At 43.5% G+C, this 17,059-nt stretch overlaps 1 protein-coding gene across 7 annotated transcripts in view; it reads right to left on the bottom strand.

Moving 5' to 3' along the window:
- Positions 1–17,059, bottom strand: part of ARHGAP24 (Rho GTPase activating protein 24) — a 225,589-nt gene that overhangs the window by 85,980 nt on the left and 122,550 nt on the right. Inside the window, exon 1 of one of the 7 annotated variants that reach the window (XM_056359786.1) lies at positions 676–826. The exons of 5 other annotated variants lie outside the window; for them this stretch is intronic. The gene's annotated coding sequence lies outside the window, so the exon portion shown is untranslated. Of the gene's footprint in view, positions 1–390; positions 526–675; positions 827–17,059 lie in introns of those variants that run through there. One more of the 7 variants, XM_056359776.1, reaches the window with a different exon arrangement.

The following is a 17,059-nucleotide window of genomic DNA, read 5'->3' as shown; positions in this document are numbered from 1 at the left end:
CCGCCCAGGAATGGCAACCACCTCGCCCCTCGGGACACGGTGCTGCGGGGGGCCCGCGAGGGTGGGGACGAGACACCCGAGGAGCGAGCCCCAAACCTCCCTGGGCCAGCTTCCCTCGCCTGGGACCAACCTGCGGGAAGCACCGCGGGGACAAGCGGGGGTCAGGAGAGCTGCCATGGGGAGACCACAACACCGGGGCTGAGCCGACGCGTGTAGGCACACACTCAGGCACACACTCGCGGAGTTTGCCAGCAAGCCCTCCACCCCCCAGGCAGGTCTGATCAAACCCTCCTCAGCCAGCTGGCTGGTCAAAGGCAGACTATTTTCTTTTACAAGTTAATGCAGTTAGCAGAGAGGAACAGAGTGTAGTACTTCCTACATGCTACTCACCCGGGCGCTGCAACGGCTGTATTCCTTTAAAAGCAGAATGCGTTCGCTTTGAGAAACTCGTTTATGGTCTTTTGCTAACTTGCCCAAGATCCTGTAAAATCCCAGAAAAGGCTAGGAAATGAGAAGAGACGATTTAAAAGCCGACGGTCAGGACAGGAATTTATGGAATGAAATCTTTAAGGGCAGGAGCAGATAGAGCCAGCCAGCTAACGCTTTCATGCCCTGTCTCTTACCAGCAAATTCATTTTGTGAGCAGACCCAGGGTTATAAGACGATTTAAAATACCTGCTTGTGATGTGTGCTCCTCTGCATCAGCTGGCAGTCCTTGGCGTTGCTTGTGCGCTGCCGTCTCTTGTCCTCCTGCCTTTTCCAGGAGACCCTTTGCAATCACAATGTCGCAGTTCCCCAGGCCTTACAATCAAGTGGTTTGTTGTAAGAGAACTAAAAATAGTGCTGAATTTTTCACTGAAGCACTTGCTTGAGTGAACATAGTGCCAGTCAGCCCATGAGTTAGTGAGCTGTACAGACCTTTACTATCAAATATAGCCCAGATCTTCCTGGAAATATGGCAATTGACTTTTTTTGAAATATGTTCTTTTCTTTTAAGAAAGCACAAAACAAATCCTGTTTCTGACTGCTAAAAGACAAAATGAGTGGAGTTGTTTTAAGAATATCCTCTGGGAAAGAGTGAGTCACTTAAGCTGCTTTTATGATAAAAGATCCCTGGAGGAAGTCTATCTCCTTAGCAGTCTCTAGACTGTTCAGAGATCCGTATGCCTCTCTGAAAAACAAAGTTTCACGTTGTTGGGTTTTTCAGTTTGCTGGTGTTTGTCTTTAACAGTCTGAGCACCTGCTTCCACTGCAGAGTTAGCGCTAGCACGAGAAACAGAGCAGAATTTCATTCTGGCTAACACCTCAAGAGGATGATTAACAGAAGCACCTGTCCTGCAGAGCTGTTAATAAGGTCCACAGAAAAGAGTACAAAGTGGCCCATAAGGACACTGCATATGAAAGTATGAAAGTTTACGGCATAGGTCAACAAGTCCAGGAAAAAAAAAAAAACAAACTCAGAGGGAATTATTTTTGCAAAGCTTTTCATTACTGTGGCCTGAAAACAATCACTGAAGACAAAGGTTGCAAAGAATGTCATTCAAGATACAGATGCCAGTGCTGCTGCTGCCAATGTCCAAGCTCGGATCCCAGAAGCAGATTTCGATGCAAATCTTCCAGTCAGCACATACCAGACTCACCCACGTTCCCACAGTGCCATACAGGTGGATAAGCCAAAAAATGAAAAGGTACAGCTGACGGCTGGCAACAACCACTTACAGCATTTTAAAAGGCTTTTAAAGCCACAATCATTTTCCAGGTAGTTGCTTCAGCTGTGAAGCGGGTACCAGAGAACACCTGAAAGCAAGCCAGGATGCCTGAACCACAGAGTTAAGTCTTACTACTGCCAGTGGATGTTACTTTGTAAAGGGATCTAGAAATCCAGACTCGTATCACATAATACACACCAGTGAGCAGATAGCATCTATAATGTCAGTCTGTGCTACGCTGAGTCCCTATATGACTACACTTAGTGACTTTTTAAGTCAGCATAAACTTGCAAGACAATTACTTCTTCACCTCAACAAATAAACAGCTGCTGCCAGAGAAGCTTTCCAGAAGTAGCTCTCCAGGCTACAGTAGTACTGTACATACATATTTACATATATGCACGCACACACACACCACCACCACCACACATTAAGAGAAACATATAGATACATTTAGTTTAAATGAAAATTTTAGGATGAAAGTGAAGTTGGAGAATTACTGGGAATATCAGAGGAGAGATACTGGTTTTAGTTCATTTCACTGATTTTCTTAGGAAGAAGCTGAAACCAAAAAGATCAAAGGTGGTTATGTGGCCTGTTTGGCTGTTAATGTAAAACTGTCTCCCACATTTTTGTTTCCTCTCAAATATCTTTGAACATCGCTTCGATTTTATTTGTTTTGCAGTAGAACTGCAATATTTTTGCCCTTGTGAAAAGGCTGCCAAATTCCCCCTCCTTTTCACTGCTGACAAAACATGCTGCACGGCAGCACAGAACATACATAGCAGCAGAGGTAGCCACAAACACAACAGCGTCTTCATTCCTGCTCCACTCCCCAAATATTATTTATAGAGAGAAAGAGCATTAAGAGAACGCAAAGTTCTCGCTAATTTAGCCTCACTTTGCCATCTGCTACTTCTCATGAGTTGATCCTAATGAGAAACTACTTCAAAACATATTTGAGGACCAGCTGCACCGTGTGAAGTCACCAGAGGAGGGGAATATTCCCCTTCCAATACATCATACTCTGCTGCTACACAGCAGCTCCTTCCCTGCTGAAATCAAGGAGAACGCTGCCATTAATATGAACACAGCCCTGGGTCACAGCCGCTTGCAGTCATGTTGAGCAAGTATCCCATTCAATATTGTTTTTCTCAGTAATTCACAATTTGCTACCTGGTCAAAGGGGCAATAAGAGAGCTACAAATATCACCCATACCCCCCTGAACAGCCAGCTTTCTGCAGCTGCTTCTCCTGCAGTGCACTCATCTACGGAGTGCTCACAGAATAACAGGTTGGAAGGGACCTCAAGGATCATCTGGTCCAAACGTTCTTGGCAAAAACACAGTCTAAACAAGATGACCCAGAACCCTGTCCAGCCAAATCTTACAAGTGTTCGAGAATCCACGACTTCTCTGGGGAGATCATTCCAATGGTTGAACAATTCCAATCGTTCTCATTGCAAAAAATTTTCCTCTAGTGTCCAACCAGAATCTTCCCAGAAGTAACTTGTACCCATTACCCCTTGTCTTTTCCATGTGATTCCCTGTAAAAAGGGAGTCTCCATCTTTGCAGTCACCTTTCAAATACTGGAACACGGTGATAAGGTCTCCCCTGAGCGGCCTTTTCTCAAGGCTGAACACCCCCAGTCCTCGCAGCCTTTCCTCACCCGGCAGCCTTCCCAGTCCTCCGGTCATCTTTGTGCCCCTCCTCTGGACCCTCTGCAGCCTGTCCCCGTCTTTCTTGTACAGCGGGGACCAGAACTGAACACAGTATTCCAGGTGTGGCCTCACAAAGCACCGAGGGGGGTAGGGACTTCTTTACCTGTGCTGGCGATGCCCTTGTCGATGCAGCCCAGCACCCCGACGGCTGGCTTTGCCGCAGCGCCGCGCTGTTCACTCGCACTGAGCTTGGTGTCCACCAGGATCCCCCGGTCCCTTTCCGCAGAGCCGCTCCCCAGCCGGGTAGATCCCGGCCTGTCCTGCACTCCGGGGTTATGTTTTCCCAGGTGCAAGACCTTACACTTGTCCTTGTTGAACCTCATAAGGTTCTCGTTACCCACTCTTCCAGCCTATCCAGGCCTTCCTGCAGGGTGGCTCTCCCTTCCAAAGCGTCCGCTTCCCCACTCAGTTTGGTGCCATCAGCAAACTTCATCAGGGAGCACTTGATCCCACCGTCCAGATCGCTTATGAAGACGTGAAACACCCTTGGGCCCAATATCGATCCCTGGGGAACCCCACTTGTGACAGGCTGCCCGTTTGCAGAGGAGCCGTTTGCCACCACCTCTGGGTGCAGCCTGTCACCCAGCTCTCCCCCACCGCACGGACACTTGCCCAGGGTTCTCTGGGAGGAGGCTGTGGGAAACTGTATGGAAAACCTTGGAGAAATCCAGGTGGACAATGACCACCGCTCACCCCACATCCACCGAGCAGGTTACTTTGTCGTAGCAGGCGATCAGGGTCATCCAGCACCACTTGCCCTTGGTGAATCCGCGCTGGCTTTTCCCAGCCACGTGCTTCATTTGACTGGTGATGGGCCCCTGGAGGATGCGTTCCGTAACTTTCCCAGGGACCAAAGTATGACTGATGGGCCTGTAGTTCCTGGATACTCCTATAAGCCTTTCTTGTAGGCATGCGTGACATTAGCCTTCTGCCAGTCTTCTGGGACATCCCCCCATCTCCACAACTTCTTAGATTATGGAGAGCAGCCTCATGATGACACCAGCCAGCTCTCAACACCCCCGGGTGGCTCTTGTCACGGCCCAGTGATTTGTAGGGGTCAGGTTCCTGTAACAGTTCACATACCAACTTTTTCTCCACTGACGGTGGGTCTGTGTGTGCCTCAGCCTGGACTTTCGTTCCCAAGGCCCAACGAGCTGGTAAAGACAGAGGTGAAGTAAGTGTTGAGAACCTCTGCCTTTCCAGCTTTGTTGTTGGTGACTAATTCACCGCTCCTGTTCAACAGTGGGCCAGTGATGTAAGTATTCAAGAGGCAGCCACTGCCTGAGGCGTCAGACATTGGCTGGCACTACGCAGGGAAGGAAGAGTGGAAATACAGGACCACGGTTGCCAAGATTTAGATAAGTTCACTACTGAACTTGCAATGAGGTTGCTGCTGCCACTGCCCTGCAGACAGCTGAACCACATCACAGCAAGTATGCAGCACCCGTCATTGGAAGTGCTGAGGTTAAAGCTCTCTGTCCTCCTGAGAAAATACCTTCTAAACATCCACCTAAATCCCTCAGAGTACGACGGTCCCATACAGTGGTGGGACAGACTACAAGATTAATTTGGTTGGGAGCCAGCCCATAATTCTGCTGCATAGTTTGGTCAAAAGCATATGAGTATGAGCAGTAGTCACCTCCTGGGCCCAAGAATACACTTGAAAACAGTGGTTGTTTTTTAACTATTTGAGACAAAACCTCTAAAGCTTCATACTATAGGATTCCTCATTACCAGCTGGGGTTAGCCTGAATCTCCTACATTACCACACTGAGGCGAATCAGCTGGGTTTGGGAGAACACCAAAGCAGCCCAGGGAAAATTGTGCCACAAGTGTGCAGAGCTCCCTGGCCACTTGTTCTACTGGGGGCTCACAAGTGAAGACTCTGAATGCAAATGATCACCACTCAGATAAATCGCTGCTCCCAGTACAAATTTAGAAGCTATTACCTTCTAATTGCTTTGATGCCTCAATTTGCCCACCTGCAGAACTGTCAAAAGCAACAGAATGGGTCATTAACATGGCAAAGTCACATTCACATCCTTAGGTAAGCGGACTCTGCGATTTGCTGTGGGAAGCTCAGCAATGCTGTTTCTGTTCCCCAACATTTTTCTAATTGGGTGTGTGTATTTACATCTTAACACAGAGGGAACAGGGTAGATGCTATGGGAGCATGACTTATGGAAAACACCACCACCAAAAAGTGAAGATTAAGCACCGGTGAAAAGTGTAAAGCATGATACAGAACATAACTCCATATTCCGAAGGACTGGTCTAGTAACTCAAAAAAACCCCAACCAACATACAACTAACGTTCAAAACCTATTCAGTGTCTAAATCACAACCTTGAGTCGTCACACTGTGTAAAAGCAGAGGAGTGAGTTACACTTAGGTGACCTTGGCTTTTTTAAAATAGTTTCTAAAGCACAGGAATTACGGCTCCTGATCAAGCACACCAATTCAAGCAGAAAATAAACACCATTTCTGTGTGTAAATGATGAATTACACATTTCCCCTAAGCAAATCAATAGCCTTACAAAGTACACTACATCAGAGATCAGGCTCCCAGCTTCTGAATTCCTTCAATAAGAATTACACTATAAATAGCCTTCCACCTTTCCTGCAGTCCATGGAAAAGGCAAGAAATATCAGTCCCCTTTGTCGTCTCGCACTTCTCCTCTCTGTTGCACCAGGGAACATTTAGAACAATCTTCTGTAAACAGCACGTGTTTCTGTGTCTGCCCCAGCACCGGCCACAGCACCGTGGGGCTGCGTGCCTGAAGTTTCTGAGTATCGGTTGACACCAGGGCTGCCCGGGCAGGGAGCAGCTGTGTGTGTAGGTGGGCAGGGAACAAGGGGAGGGACAGGGCGATGGGAAACTTACCAACTTAACTGCCTGCAAATGTCACCATCCCGACTGCGGCTCGCTGCATCCAGACTGTTTCAGAAGTTTTCCTCTCCTGCCAGCTGGCCAAGATAAGGGGGACTGTTTCGCCAGACATTTTGCTTTCTTCCCTAGTACCATCACCAGAAATAAATTACATTTCTTACCTGATGAAACACACTGCTTAGTAATTTCTGCTCTGCCTCTAAGGTCCAGGGTCTGCTGTTTAAAGTATTTGCCTCAAATTTCCAATGTCCCAATGAAAAGATCCTTCGTTATTACTGGAGCAACTGTAACTGAGCACACTGGGATTATTTTTAATACTTCATGTGACTTCAGAAAGCATTTTTTTTCATAGTGCATGCTTAAATGGGACTTGACCTTCTTTCTCCCTTCAATTTAAGTAGGTTAAGGCAGGAACGTTTTCAGAGGTGTCAGCTGGGCTACACCCATGTGAAAAGGCAGCAACACCCAGAAATGTGAATTGTAAGGATCATACGCTAATGTAAATTTAGCTGGCCAGCATATCCCTTGTGGTTTATGACGTATTTTTAATAGTATGATCACATATATACTAAGGAATGAGGTATGAAGGAAGACAGCTAAGCAGCATAGCTACTTACAGAATACTAATGAGGGGAATCTTTAAAGTACCCATCGGTACCCAACTGCTTAGGGAATTTAGTGTGACAAGAACACTTTGGGTAACACTTCTGTTAAAAGCTCCTAGAAAATGCAGGGATGTACAGATTTGGGTCTGCCCTCCACATTAGCAGCAAGTCTAGCTGTCAATAAAATAATCTCTATTGAAGTAAAGCTATCTGCTTGGCCCTCAAAACTACTAAAAGCAGCAATACAATGACAGACATTACTACACGTTCCTATGAGAAGTCAAACTGTTCTTTTGGTTAATCTACTGGGTAAAACTGTGTTACACACATTCCACGGGTAGGTGAAAAGTCAGTCACATGCACAACACCATAGCTGCAAACTAAAGGACATACAAAGAGGGAGACAAGATTACAATCACAGAAAATGAGAATCAGGCACCAAAATGATTTCCTGTGAGATACAGATGCAGCATCTGGTTTTGCATATTCTGACACAGGAGTAAATCTTCCCATGTGCTTTCCTCCATTTCCTTCCAACTTCGCTGCAGTCCAAATCCAATTCAGCTGATATGTAAGAAATGAGTATTTTTCCACATGTTTGTGCATTTGGGGTTTGAGTTGGTTGTATTCGTGCAGCCCACAGGGATGCCCAAATAACTCTGAATAAGATATATCGGTATCTTCTCATGGAAGCTTCTGTCAGCTGTACCATGCGAAGGGTTCTCAGCTGCACAACCATTTAACTCGCCCAATGACATTTTTGGCTGCTGTTCTGCCTTGCAACTTAGAGAAACCCTCTCCAGGAGGGAAGGAGTTGCCAAAACACGCTACTTTTCAAAGAGCTTACTCCTAAGGGGAATGGGAGACATGAGAAATGTTATAGCAGGTCTGGAAGAAAACACCAGAAAAAAATTATTGTGTTGATGTAATCCATAAGGACAACATCTTTTCTATCTTCCTCTTACATCTGTTGGTTACATTTCAAGTGCACAGGTTCATAAACACATTTATACACAAATCGCACTTCAGACAAACTCACTTCCAGTTTGGATGCTGGGAAAGTATGGTGTTTGTGCAACGCATCTGTACTTCTGACAAACAGCAGCTGTTATTTGCTTAGTTTAAAAAAATGAGTAAACAAGAATTTATTAATTAAATGGGGAATTCAGAAAGCTTAGATGTGGATTCAAAGCTTATTACACAATCAGGTCAACTCTGAGTCAAGGAGAGCACATGAGAGAAGATGGAGCATATTCTCTGTAGTAGTAACTTGGCACTTTATTTACATGTGCCACTAACATCTTGTCTGACATAATCAAGTATGGACTTCGGTATTTCAGGTACTTAAGCAAAATCAAGTCATATATATGCTGAAAAGTGGCCATACACTTGCTCCACCTGTGTCTCCTTCTGCATCACTGCGAAATGCTGGTTACAGTACCGTCTCGGTTTCAAATGCAGAGAGGAAATCAGAAAATAAGCAGAGGTTTTGAAACTTAACATGGTTTTGAGGTTCGACCATGAAAAACAACCCTCTAGGTGAGCCAGAAAAACACATCACTTGCTCTTACATGGAAAAATCTCTCAAATTTTTGCCTTTGGGAAACACAGACAGCACAATCCAGCAAGTCACAGGGTTTGTTTCCCAGCAGCTCAGCGACATGTGCCACCAGGGGTACAGTTCATCTGCAATACCACAGTGACGAATCCAGCTCTTTAAAGCTGTTCCCTCTTGGGTCACCAGTTCAAAAAGAGCCCCGATCTGAAATGATGGAAACCTGCTATAGCCTGACACCTGCGAAGCAGCGCTGATGAAATTAGACCTTGGTTTCACTCTCGCTGCTGCTGGAGAAGCATCGCCGTGAAAATGACGGTAATCAGCAGCACCTCTGATACCCAGCTCAATAAAAGAGGCCAAGGGCAGGGCACATGTGGAGGATGGACTCTGACTTTGGCCCATTATTTCTTTTTGTTCTGGACAGAAAGATTTACAGAAGATACACTGCATCTCTGATCTCTTAAAACTCCTGGGTATTTTTTTTTGTTACCTGCCAACTCTCAGAGACGCTTGGCAATACTATCATTTCTGCTGGGCCATGCTAAATTAGATACTGATAACCACTGTTCTGCTGAGAGGGTGAAAACACGCTTCCTCAAAAGCGCTTGGGGTTTTTTTATGTCATGTGTGGGACCTTCAAAGGTCCTACAGAAAACTGTGACTTACAGCTAATTTATAAAACGTTAATAATACACAAATCATACATATGGGCTCTGGTAGTTTTCCTAAATTACAGCATCAATGCCAGAAGTGACCTGTCTCATCCTGTGTAACTTAGTCTCTGTCAGGAGATCAAACACTGTTCTTTTCCCATTAGGGCATGGAGTAATGCAAGCTCATATTTATTGCAAAGCTTCCAGGAGAGGACAGGGCAAGAATGAGCTGTGCATCACCACTTCCCAACTCACACACAGACACATCAGCTGCAATTTGACAGCTAGGATGAGTAAGTTATTCCAAAAACATGGACTCGACAGCAAGCTGGAAGGTAAAGCTAGATTTCTATACTTTGCATTGCTCTAGGTTTGAGAAAGTGTCAAGGGAAAACACAGAAAGAAAGCAGAAATCTCGCTTCTCTTCACGAAAGTGCTTTTGTGCAGTTTATAAACAGAGACAAAAGAAGAGTTGTGAATACTCATTTCCTATATCCCTCATAGGTAAATCCTAAAATAATAAGGGTCTACTGGGTATTATCTACCATCTTCCTGGGACTAAGACAAAAAAACAGTTATTCCTATGGCTAATACTAATAAAATATATTTGAAAAAGGAGATAGATAAACAGACTATTCCTCTAGGCTTCAGTAGACACATAAATATTTTTATCCCCTTTCTACAGATAGCAAAACTAATGTAATGCAGCAACAATTCCCTTGCTGTTACCACTACTCACTCCACCACTGTTGCTCCATTGCTAACCAGACTAAAAATAATAAATTACATATTTGCTTTGCCCAGGGTAGAGATGCCCTCAGCAAACACATCCCTGTTCTGCAGTCAATGTGGGGGGGAGCTGTGATCTTAATTCCAATTTGGCTTGCTCAGTATGGGGTGGGCATCCCTGAGGAAACCTGGAATTTATCACTTCGAAGAGCCTCCTACCTGAACAGTCCATTTTTGCTAGCTCTTGGAGCTGAGCTGTCACATTCGCTGCACAACTTTTAGCAGCTACTCAGAAAACCCTAATTTCTTGGTCAGTCCAGGCTAGCAAAGAAAGAAGTTATAAGTATCGCCTAAAGGGCAGGATCAAAACATACTGAGAGCAGAGTCCTGTCAGAAGACATCTAGGCTTGCTGCCAGCACTCCGTGAAGGATCTATTCTACACACAAACAGGGGCTTGGGGATCGAATCGCAGCTCCAATGTTATTTACCAGCTTTTTACTTTGACGAGGCTTGAAGAACGTAACTTTTTTCACCCCTGAACCAATACAATACACTTCCAAGCTCAGAAGGTCTTAGACTGTTTGGATAACCTTTTCCGATACTTCAATGAACTGCACACTTTTCCAAGGAGCTAAAGCACAATTTCTTTCCCCTTTCATCCCAAACACGTAATCCTTATGGAGTGCCAAGAAGCTGAAACGCCCTGAAGGGTGCTATGTCCTACGTGCATCTGTGTCTATTACAAGCATATTGGAAACTCTTAGGAACTAAGGAAAATCAGGCCCAACTGTGTGCTAAGGAGAACCGTTCTCCCCATGTAACACACATATAACACAGAGTCCACAAGTATAAGCACCCACAAAGCCTTGGCTCAGGTATTCTATATGTATCTATATCCTACACACTATCACACTGGGAGACACAACTGTTTAATAACATTTGGAAACAGCCAGTACTACAATAACGAAAATTTTTCCAACTGGTGCAATTGTACAGCAAGGGGCAACCTTCCGACAGGGTATAATGCACAGGGTATGTTATGTCCTGTAACGATCCTTTAAATAATTTCAACTAGAGTACTTAAAAAACATACATGAATTTCTCATTAATACTGCAAACGTGGCATGTTCCAAACTGCAGATGTACATTTGCTATCAGGAGCATAAATTTCCCCTATTTTGTGTATTCTTCTCTACCCCCTTCCTTGGCTTTATACCTACATCTGGTATCAAGCGACTTCTTTATTTGATGCTCATATTGCTTTCTTCCTAAAGCCTCCAGACAAAATGTGTACACAAGCATGGTATTACAGCCAGATTAACAGCACTTACAAAACCGCAGTGTCCTTCCAAGTACTAGATGAGCTACGGTCCGGCATCATCAGGATTCACAAACATGCCTGTCTTAGTTGACATCCTTCCTTCAAACAAACTAAAACAGCTCAACAAATTCCTGTGGTTACAGTGATTACACAAAAACTGAGACCAAAACCAGTGCAAGTTGTGGGTATTTACCAGAAAGCTTGCTACCTCTTGGACAAAAGGTGGCCTAGCTGGTCAAAGACAACCTGATTCATAGCTGTTGCATTTTGAAGAAACTGGATGCATAAATCTGAAGTCAAAGTTATTATTTTTACCAAGTGCCATTATCAGGGAAGAGAATGTGAAGCTGTGTTCCTGCACTCTACCCAGACTACTAGATTTTATCCATAGTTTCTCATGCAGTCATTCAATCTTTTTAAGGCATTTAAATATCCAAGTTCTGACAAACCCTTTTGTTTAGATTCTTGCAACACTTGAGACGCCATCCTGCAGCTGAAAAGGCAGGAAGCAGGCAGCATTTTGCAACAGCACCTTTTAGCATCAGCTCACATATTACAGCAGAAAGATGATCTCACTTGGAGATAAGAGCATTGGCAGACAGATGAGTTACCTGAGCTTAATAGGTCAGTGTACCAGTATAGCAGCACCAGCTCCCAAAAAGCTTCATCTGTTCACCAGCTATTTCAGCTCTGTGTAAGGGGGAACTCAATTCAAGTAACACACCAACCACAATACACTTGCTATTTTAACAGACTGTTGCATGAAAAAGTTGGATCAGCATGCTTAAAAAACCTAAATAAAATTGATTTTGGATTAAAATTATCAATTGATTTCCCTCTTGGCCTTCCTGAGAATTGAACCTCCTTACACAATTGAGTTGTAAAGATTTTCTCTGAACTTATAAAAGCCTTTTATTTATAACCACATCTCATCATATTCACATCCTGCTCTAATCTATTACAAGTTGAAGGGATCACAAATACTAAAGCATAAACTAAATACACTCGGCACATTTATGCATTTAAAGCACTGCAATATTTTACTTATCAATTTCCATTTGAGTAAGAGCAATCGTCTCTTGAGTTGACTATTTTGTACGAACCCAGCAATACATTGCTAGCAAAGAATAAACAAACAAACTATGTGGGTTTTGTTATTAATCTCCATTTCACAGCTCTTCTGGCCTATCTCTCAAGAACTGCCACCAATAGTGGCTGTGCCTGGACAGTCATCTTTCTGCACAGCCACAGCCACACAGGCGGCTCCTGCACAGTCTCTATACTACACCGTCAGTTAAAATGCAGTCTCTTGTTGGCAGAAGCTCCCCAGCATCAGACTTTGCCTCCCCCACCAGTCACACCACTCTTCCACCCTGAGGAATGGCAGCAGCCAGCCAACAAAGCGTCAGCAATGTGGCTGATCTTAAATCTTACAGCACAAAGATCTTAAGGCATATCTTAAATGTTTCTTCATCTGTGGCCCAAACTGACTATTGACTGACATTTAGTTATGGTAAATAAATAATTTTTATATACCTTGTACTACCTGAAATCGACAGTAGCAGTTGTGGCTAGCACTAGGTAGCGATGTGTTAGTAAAACAAGACCTAATATCAAAACCAAAACCATAATATTTTTTTTTGTAGCTCAGAAACAAGGTGCTACAATACATATTTTGTTACAAATACTGACACTTTGGCTTAGTAACCCCAGTGCTCTAGGGTTGGTGCATCAACCTGAGAATAACCTGAGCATGAGGCATTGCTGAATTATACCCTAAATCTAAGAAGCTGTGGAGAGAATTGCAAATATAACCCACCCAGATGGCACAATCTTATCAAAGTTTAACATGTCAGTCTGCTCATTTAATTAAAACCCTTTCCTCTCCATGGTTAATGGCAGGTCTGTAGAGCAGAAATGGCACCAGAACAGATGTTAGTGAATTTGTCAAAGCGGCAGGATGATTGCGCTGACTACAGTGTCTTCTGAAGGACTACTCTATTTACATTCCTACTGATCTCTCATGTTAAATCTGGTAAACATTACCTTTCCTTTGGCGGCTCTACAGGACAGCGTAAGCCAAGTTCCTTGGTGAAAGTTGTTCACTTTGAGAAAACACCAAATGATTACAGGCAGACTTTTTTACGATTTCAGGAGAAAAACCTTTAATGATGAAAGGCATGCCCTAATTTCAAACATGCCTTTCTGCACATCTTTCTTCTTATCTGTTCAGAATTCCTCTGAAAAACTGCAGCCATGAGTTAAGACAGGAAAAAAGAACTTGGAGATTGGCTTGCATAAGACAAGGGCAGGCCAGTATCATAATCCACTTTTTGGTGGCATCAAGAGTGTTTATGGCAAAGTGAAATCTGCAGGTGCACAGAGGAGTCTCTCCGTGCACCCTGATGTCCAAACCAGAGGCGCAAACCATCCATCACCAACCACTTTTGCCCCAGGGACTGAACCATGTTAATGAAACTCTTTTAAAATGTTTGCATTACAAAAGGCAATTCAGTTACCAATGAAGGCAAAATAATTGCCAGCAATGTCAAAGGGAGGCACAACCGTTTGAAGCAAAGGTGACCCTACACTGTTAGTGAAGCAGGTTAAGAAAATACCACATTTTGATAGGGTAACATTTTCTTTTCTAGCTAGGGAAGTTACACTTCCAAAGACTAAAATATGCAATGTATCACAGTGAACAGTTTTATCTCAAAATCCTGTTCAAGGAGCCAGAGGCACACAGGAGCGCTGCAGGGTCAGCCACGCAACGGGGAAGGACAAGGTGCTTCCAAAAGAAACAGTTAGGGCCGTCAAGTTGCAAAGGAGGCACTATACAGAAGTGCAATCCCCTCTTACCAGAGACCTGCCTGTTTGAACAAAGACCATTCCAGGCGGAATATGCAAATTTTCTCATTTTTGTAATTCTGTGCAAATCTCCTTGCATCCGAGATGCTCCATGATAATGAGAGCTATAGTTTATGAATGAATTGTTAACAGAGACTTTACCTGTCTTCCGCAAGAACTGTTCCGAGAGCTTTTCAAACTCAGTTACCATCACTTCAGTTTATTAGTATGCAAATTAAAGTAATTAGACACTAAGTGGCTCACTTAATTTCAAGTGAATAATAAAAGATAAGAAGAGGCTGAAAAACAACCTGGGTCCACGCTAAGGTGATTCACAAGCCGTAAATGTCAAATTATACTTTATAGCACTAGGGAAGGTGCAAAAAGAAGAGGAACAAAACTTTAGAAGGATCTGAACGGATCTTCAGCATCTTTTAACATCATTGATCCCACAGAACCCATTTATAAAATTACCATACGACTTCACTTTTTCCTTCTACACCCACCTTCGAGCATCCCATTACTCACACTTAGCTGGAAACCAGCAAATGCCAACTCATTTGACATTATCTAAGCATGCATTTACGCAGAACCATTGAATGAGCAGCTTCCTTCCGAAGGTTCTCTCACACGGGTTTTAAGGTACAGCTCAGCATGAGAGCTGCCTTGGCTTGGCCCTAGACTCCCTTCACTTCACGAGGTGGACTTTGTCATGCCCACAACACAATGAAAGAAGAAATGAACTATTAGTTCCTATAAGGAAACACATAATGGATGTCTTCAGGAGCCAGAAAAGATTTCTTTTTAGCTCAGAAAAGGGTTTAGTCTTGGAGCCTGAAGATGAGCAGTTCACAGGCAGGTGGATTAGGATGTAAAAGGACAAGACTAAAAGGCTGGTCCAGCCGTGCTCCACCAGCGTAAAGCAGCAAGTTGGTGCTCCAGCTGCAGGCTGGGGATTCACAGACCACTAGTTACCCTGCCATTGCCGATCCCCCTAGTTGTGCCCTATATACACATTAACGTTTTTCTGCTCAAAGCTAACGCACTAAAGGCCAACATAAAGGAAATGAACTTGGAGCAAGTTCCCTGATGGATTAGGGACTGGTTATTTTGTTATATACAAAAATATATATTGTATATATAATTTCACCAGCAGTAATTCCTTCCTCATTCGGCACTTATTCTTAGCTACTTTATGGCAAAATCCAACTGTACTCATCTCTTAGAGAAGACGGAGTACCTTTTTGCAGAAGAATAGGAGGTAATGCTGAGATGCCCACATCTCTCTAAGACAGCTGGTAAATTATTCCTTAATTTTCAAGTTTACTGAACACAACTATGTACTTCTGTCTCAAAAAAATAAGATCCTGTGCAATCACTTATTTTCTACTTGCTTCTTAGCATAAATGGGTATAAATGTTTCATGAACCATAAATGTTTCCAGAAAGAGATAAATGTTGAGCAATTACAAATGTAATCTTCCTCCATTTTAATGTGATATCTATTTGCACTAAGGGCAGATGGATCACTTGAAACATTATGCATCTGCAGTAAGTGGCATGGTACCCAGTTTTGCTCCCTGTATAGTCTTTTCTTTCAAAAAACATTCTAAAGCTATTATTTGTTTGCTAATTTAATAACAGAGATAAAGATAATTCTTGTAAGTAGATGTACCTCGAGTTGTCCTAGCTCTGATCTAGGGGTGACAATCTTTAATTAATGTCCATTAGCAGAGGAATTACCCTTGCTGGGAAATGGCTGAGCAGTAATTTCTTTGGATAACATATAGAATACATAACTGGGAGTAATAAAGGAATATGTGAGTGTAGGAAAGCATATATTACAGCACACTTCTCCAATGTAGCTGTAAGTAAAATAAACTCAGATCACTGCTTTGTTTTGATCTTGTATGGAATAAGCAACTGTGTTGTGAAAGGGTTCTATCATACCGCTATAGCTCTAAGAAATTTCTGGATCTTACCCCAAAACCCTCCCGGGTGCAGGGAAGGCACACACCACTGCTGGTCCAAGGAGGGCTGAGCCTCACAAAGAGCCAGGCAAAGGCAGGTGACCCAAAGACATGTGCAAGTTCAGACTGTGGACTCCATCCCCAAAAGTGGGAGAGGACAAGCACTGTGTCAAGTGGAGAGCAGGCAATGCGGTACTCCAGCAGCAGTCCAGTATCCCAATGCCACCCATCTCCACTTAGCTGATAACACCCTTGCCACTTCTCCGCTGCTACCTTGCACAACTCATTACTCGGAGGATGACCTACAGAGCCGGTTCTGCTTTGCGATACGGTTGACTGACCTGCTGCTGGAGAGCCCTCCCAGGCCTGCAGTTACCGACATCCAAACTACCAGCTGCTTTGTGCTGGGCAAGGGAAGGAAATTCAATACATTCACAGCCATGATACCCATTCTAATTGGTATTACTATGGGGCTTTTTGTTAATTGGAAACTCATTCAAACACTTTCTTCACCTCCAGGAAAAAAAGATTTCCAATAAGAGTTTTATAAAGTTCAAGCTGATCTTACTTACTTTAAATAAGGGTGGGTGGGGGGATGGGTGTGTATAGAAGAAAAACCACACAGGCGAGTAACCTCTCACAGATGTCTTGTTTTACTTCACAGAAAGAACAACCATTTCCCTATACCACTACATTTCTCTGAAAGAAGTCAGGCCAATTTTCCAGTTTTTTTCCTTTCTTTGGTACATACACTCTGGAAGAGCAAGACATCTGTTGAACTTCAGATTTTTAGAGACTGCTGAGCTGTAGAGTGATCTGATTATGCAGTCAAATCCTTTGGGAGACAGTAAGCTACTGAACCTTCATATGCAGCAATCAATGTGAAGAGATGAACTAAATTAGCATCTAACACATTTATTAAAATAACACCTGGCAAAGTTACCTTTCCTATTAAAAATAATGTCTGCTATGATTTAAAAAAAAACAAACGACATATCGTTTGGCTGTTCACAATTTCTGTTGTCACTTACACTTGCTTTCCTTTGAATTTAGCCC

This window comes from Falco biarmicus, chromosome 1, assembly GCF_023638135.1.
Source record: "Falco biarmicus isolate bFalBia1 chromosome 1, bFalBia1.pri, whole genome shotgun sequence".
In the NCBI taxonomy this organism is placed as follows: Eukaryota; Metazoa; Chordata; class Aves; order Falconiformes; family Falconidae; genus Falco; species Falco biarmicus.
Note: the sequence above shows the minus strand (reverse complement) of the source record. Positions and strands in the feature narration are given on the sequence as shown.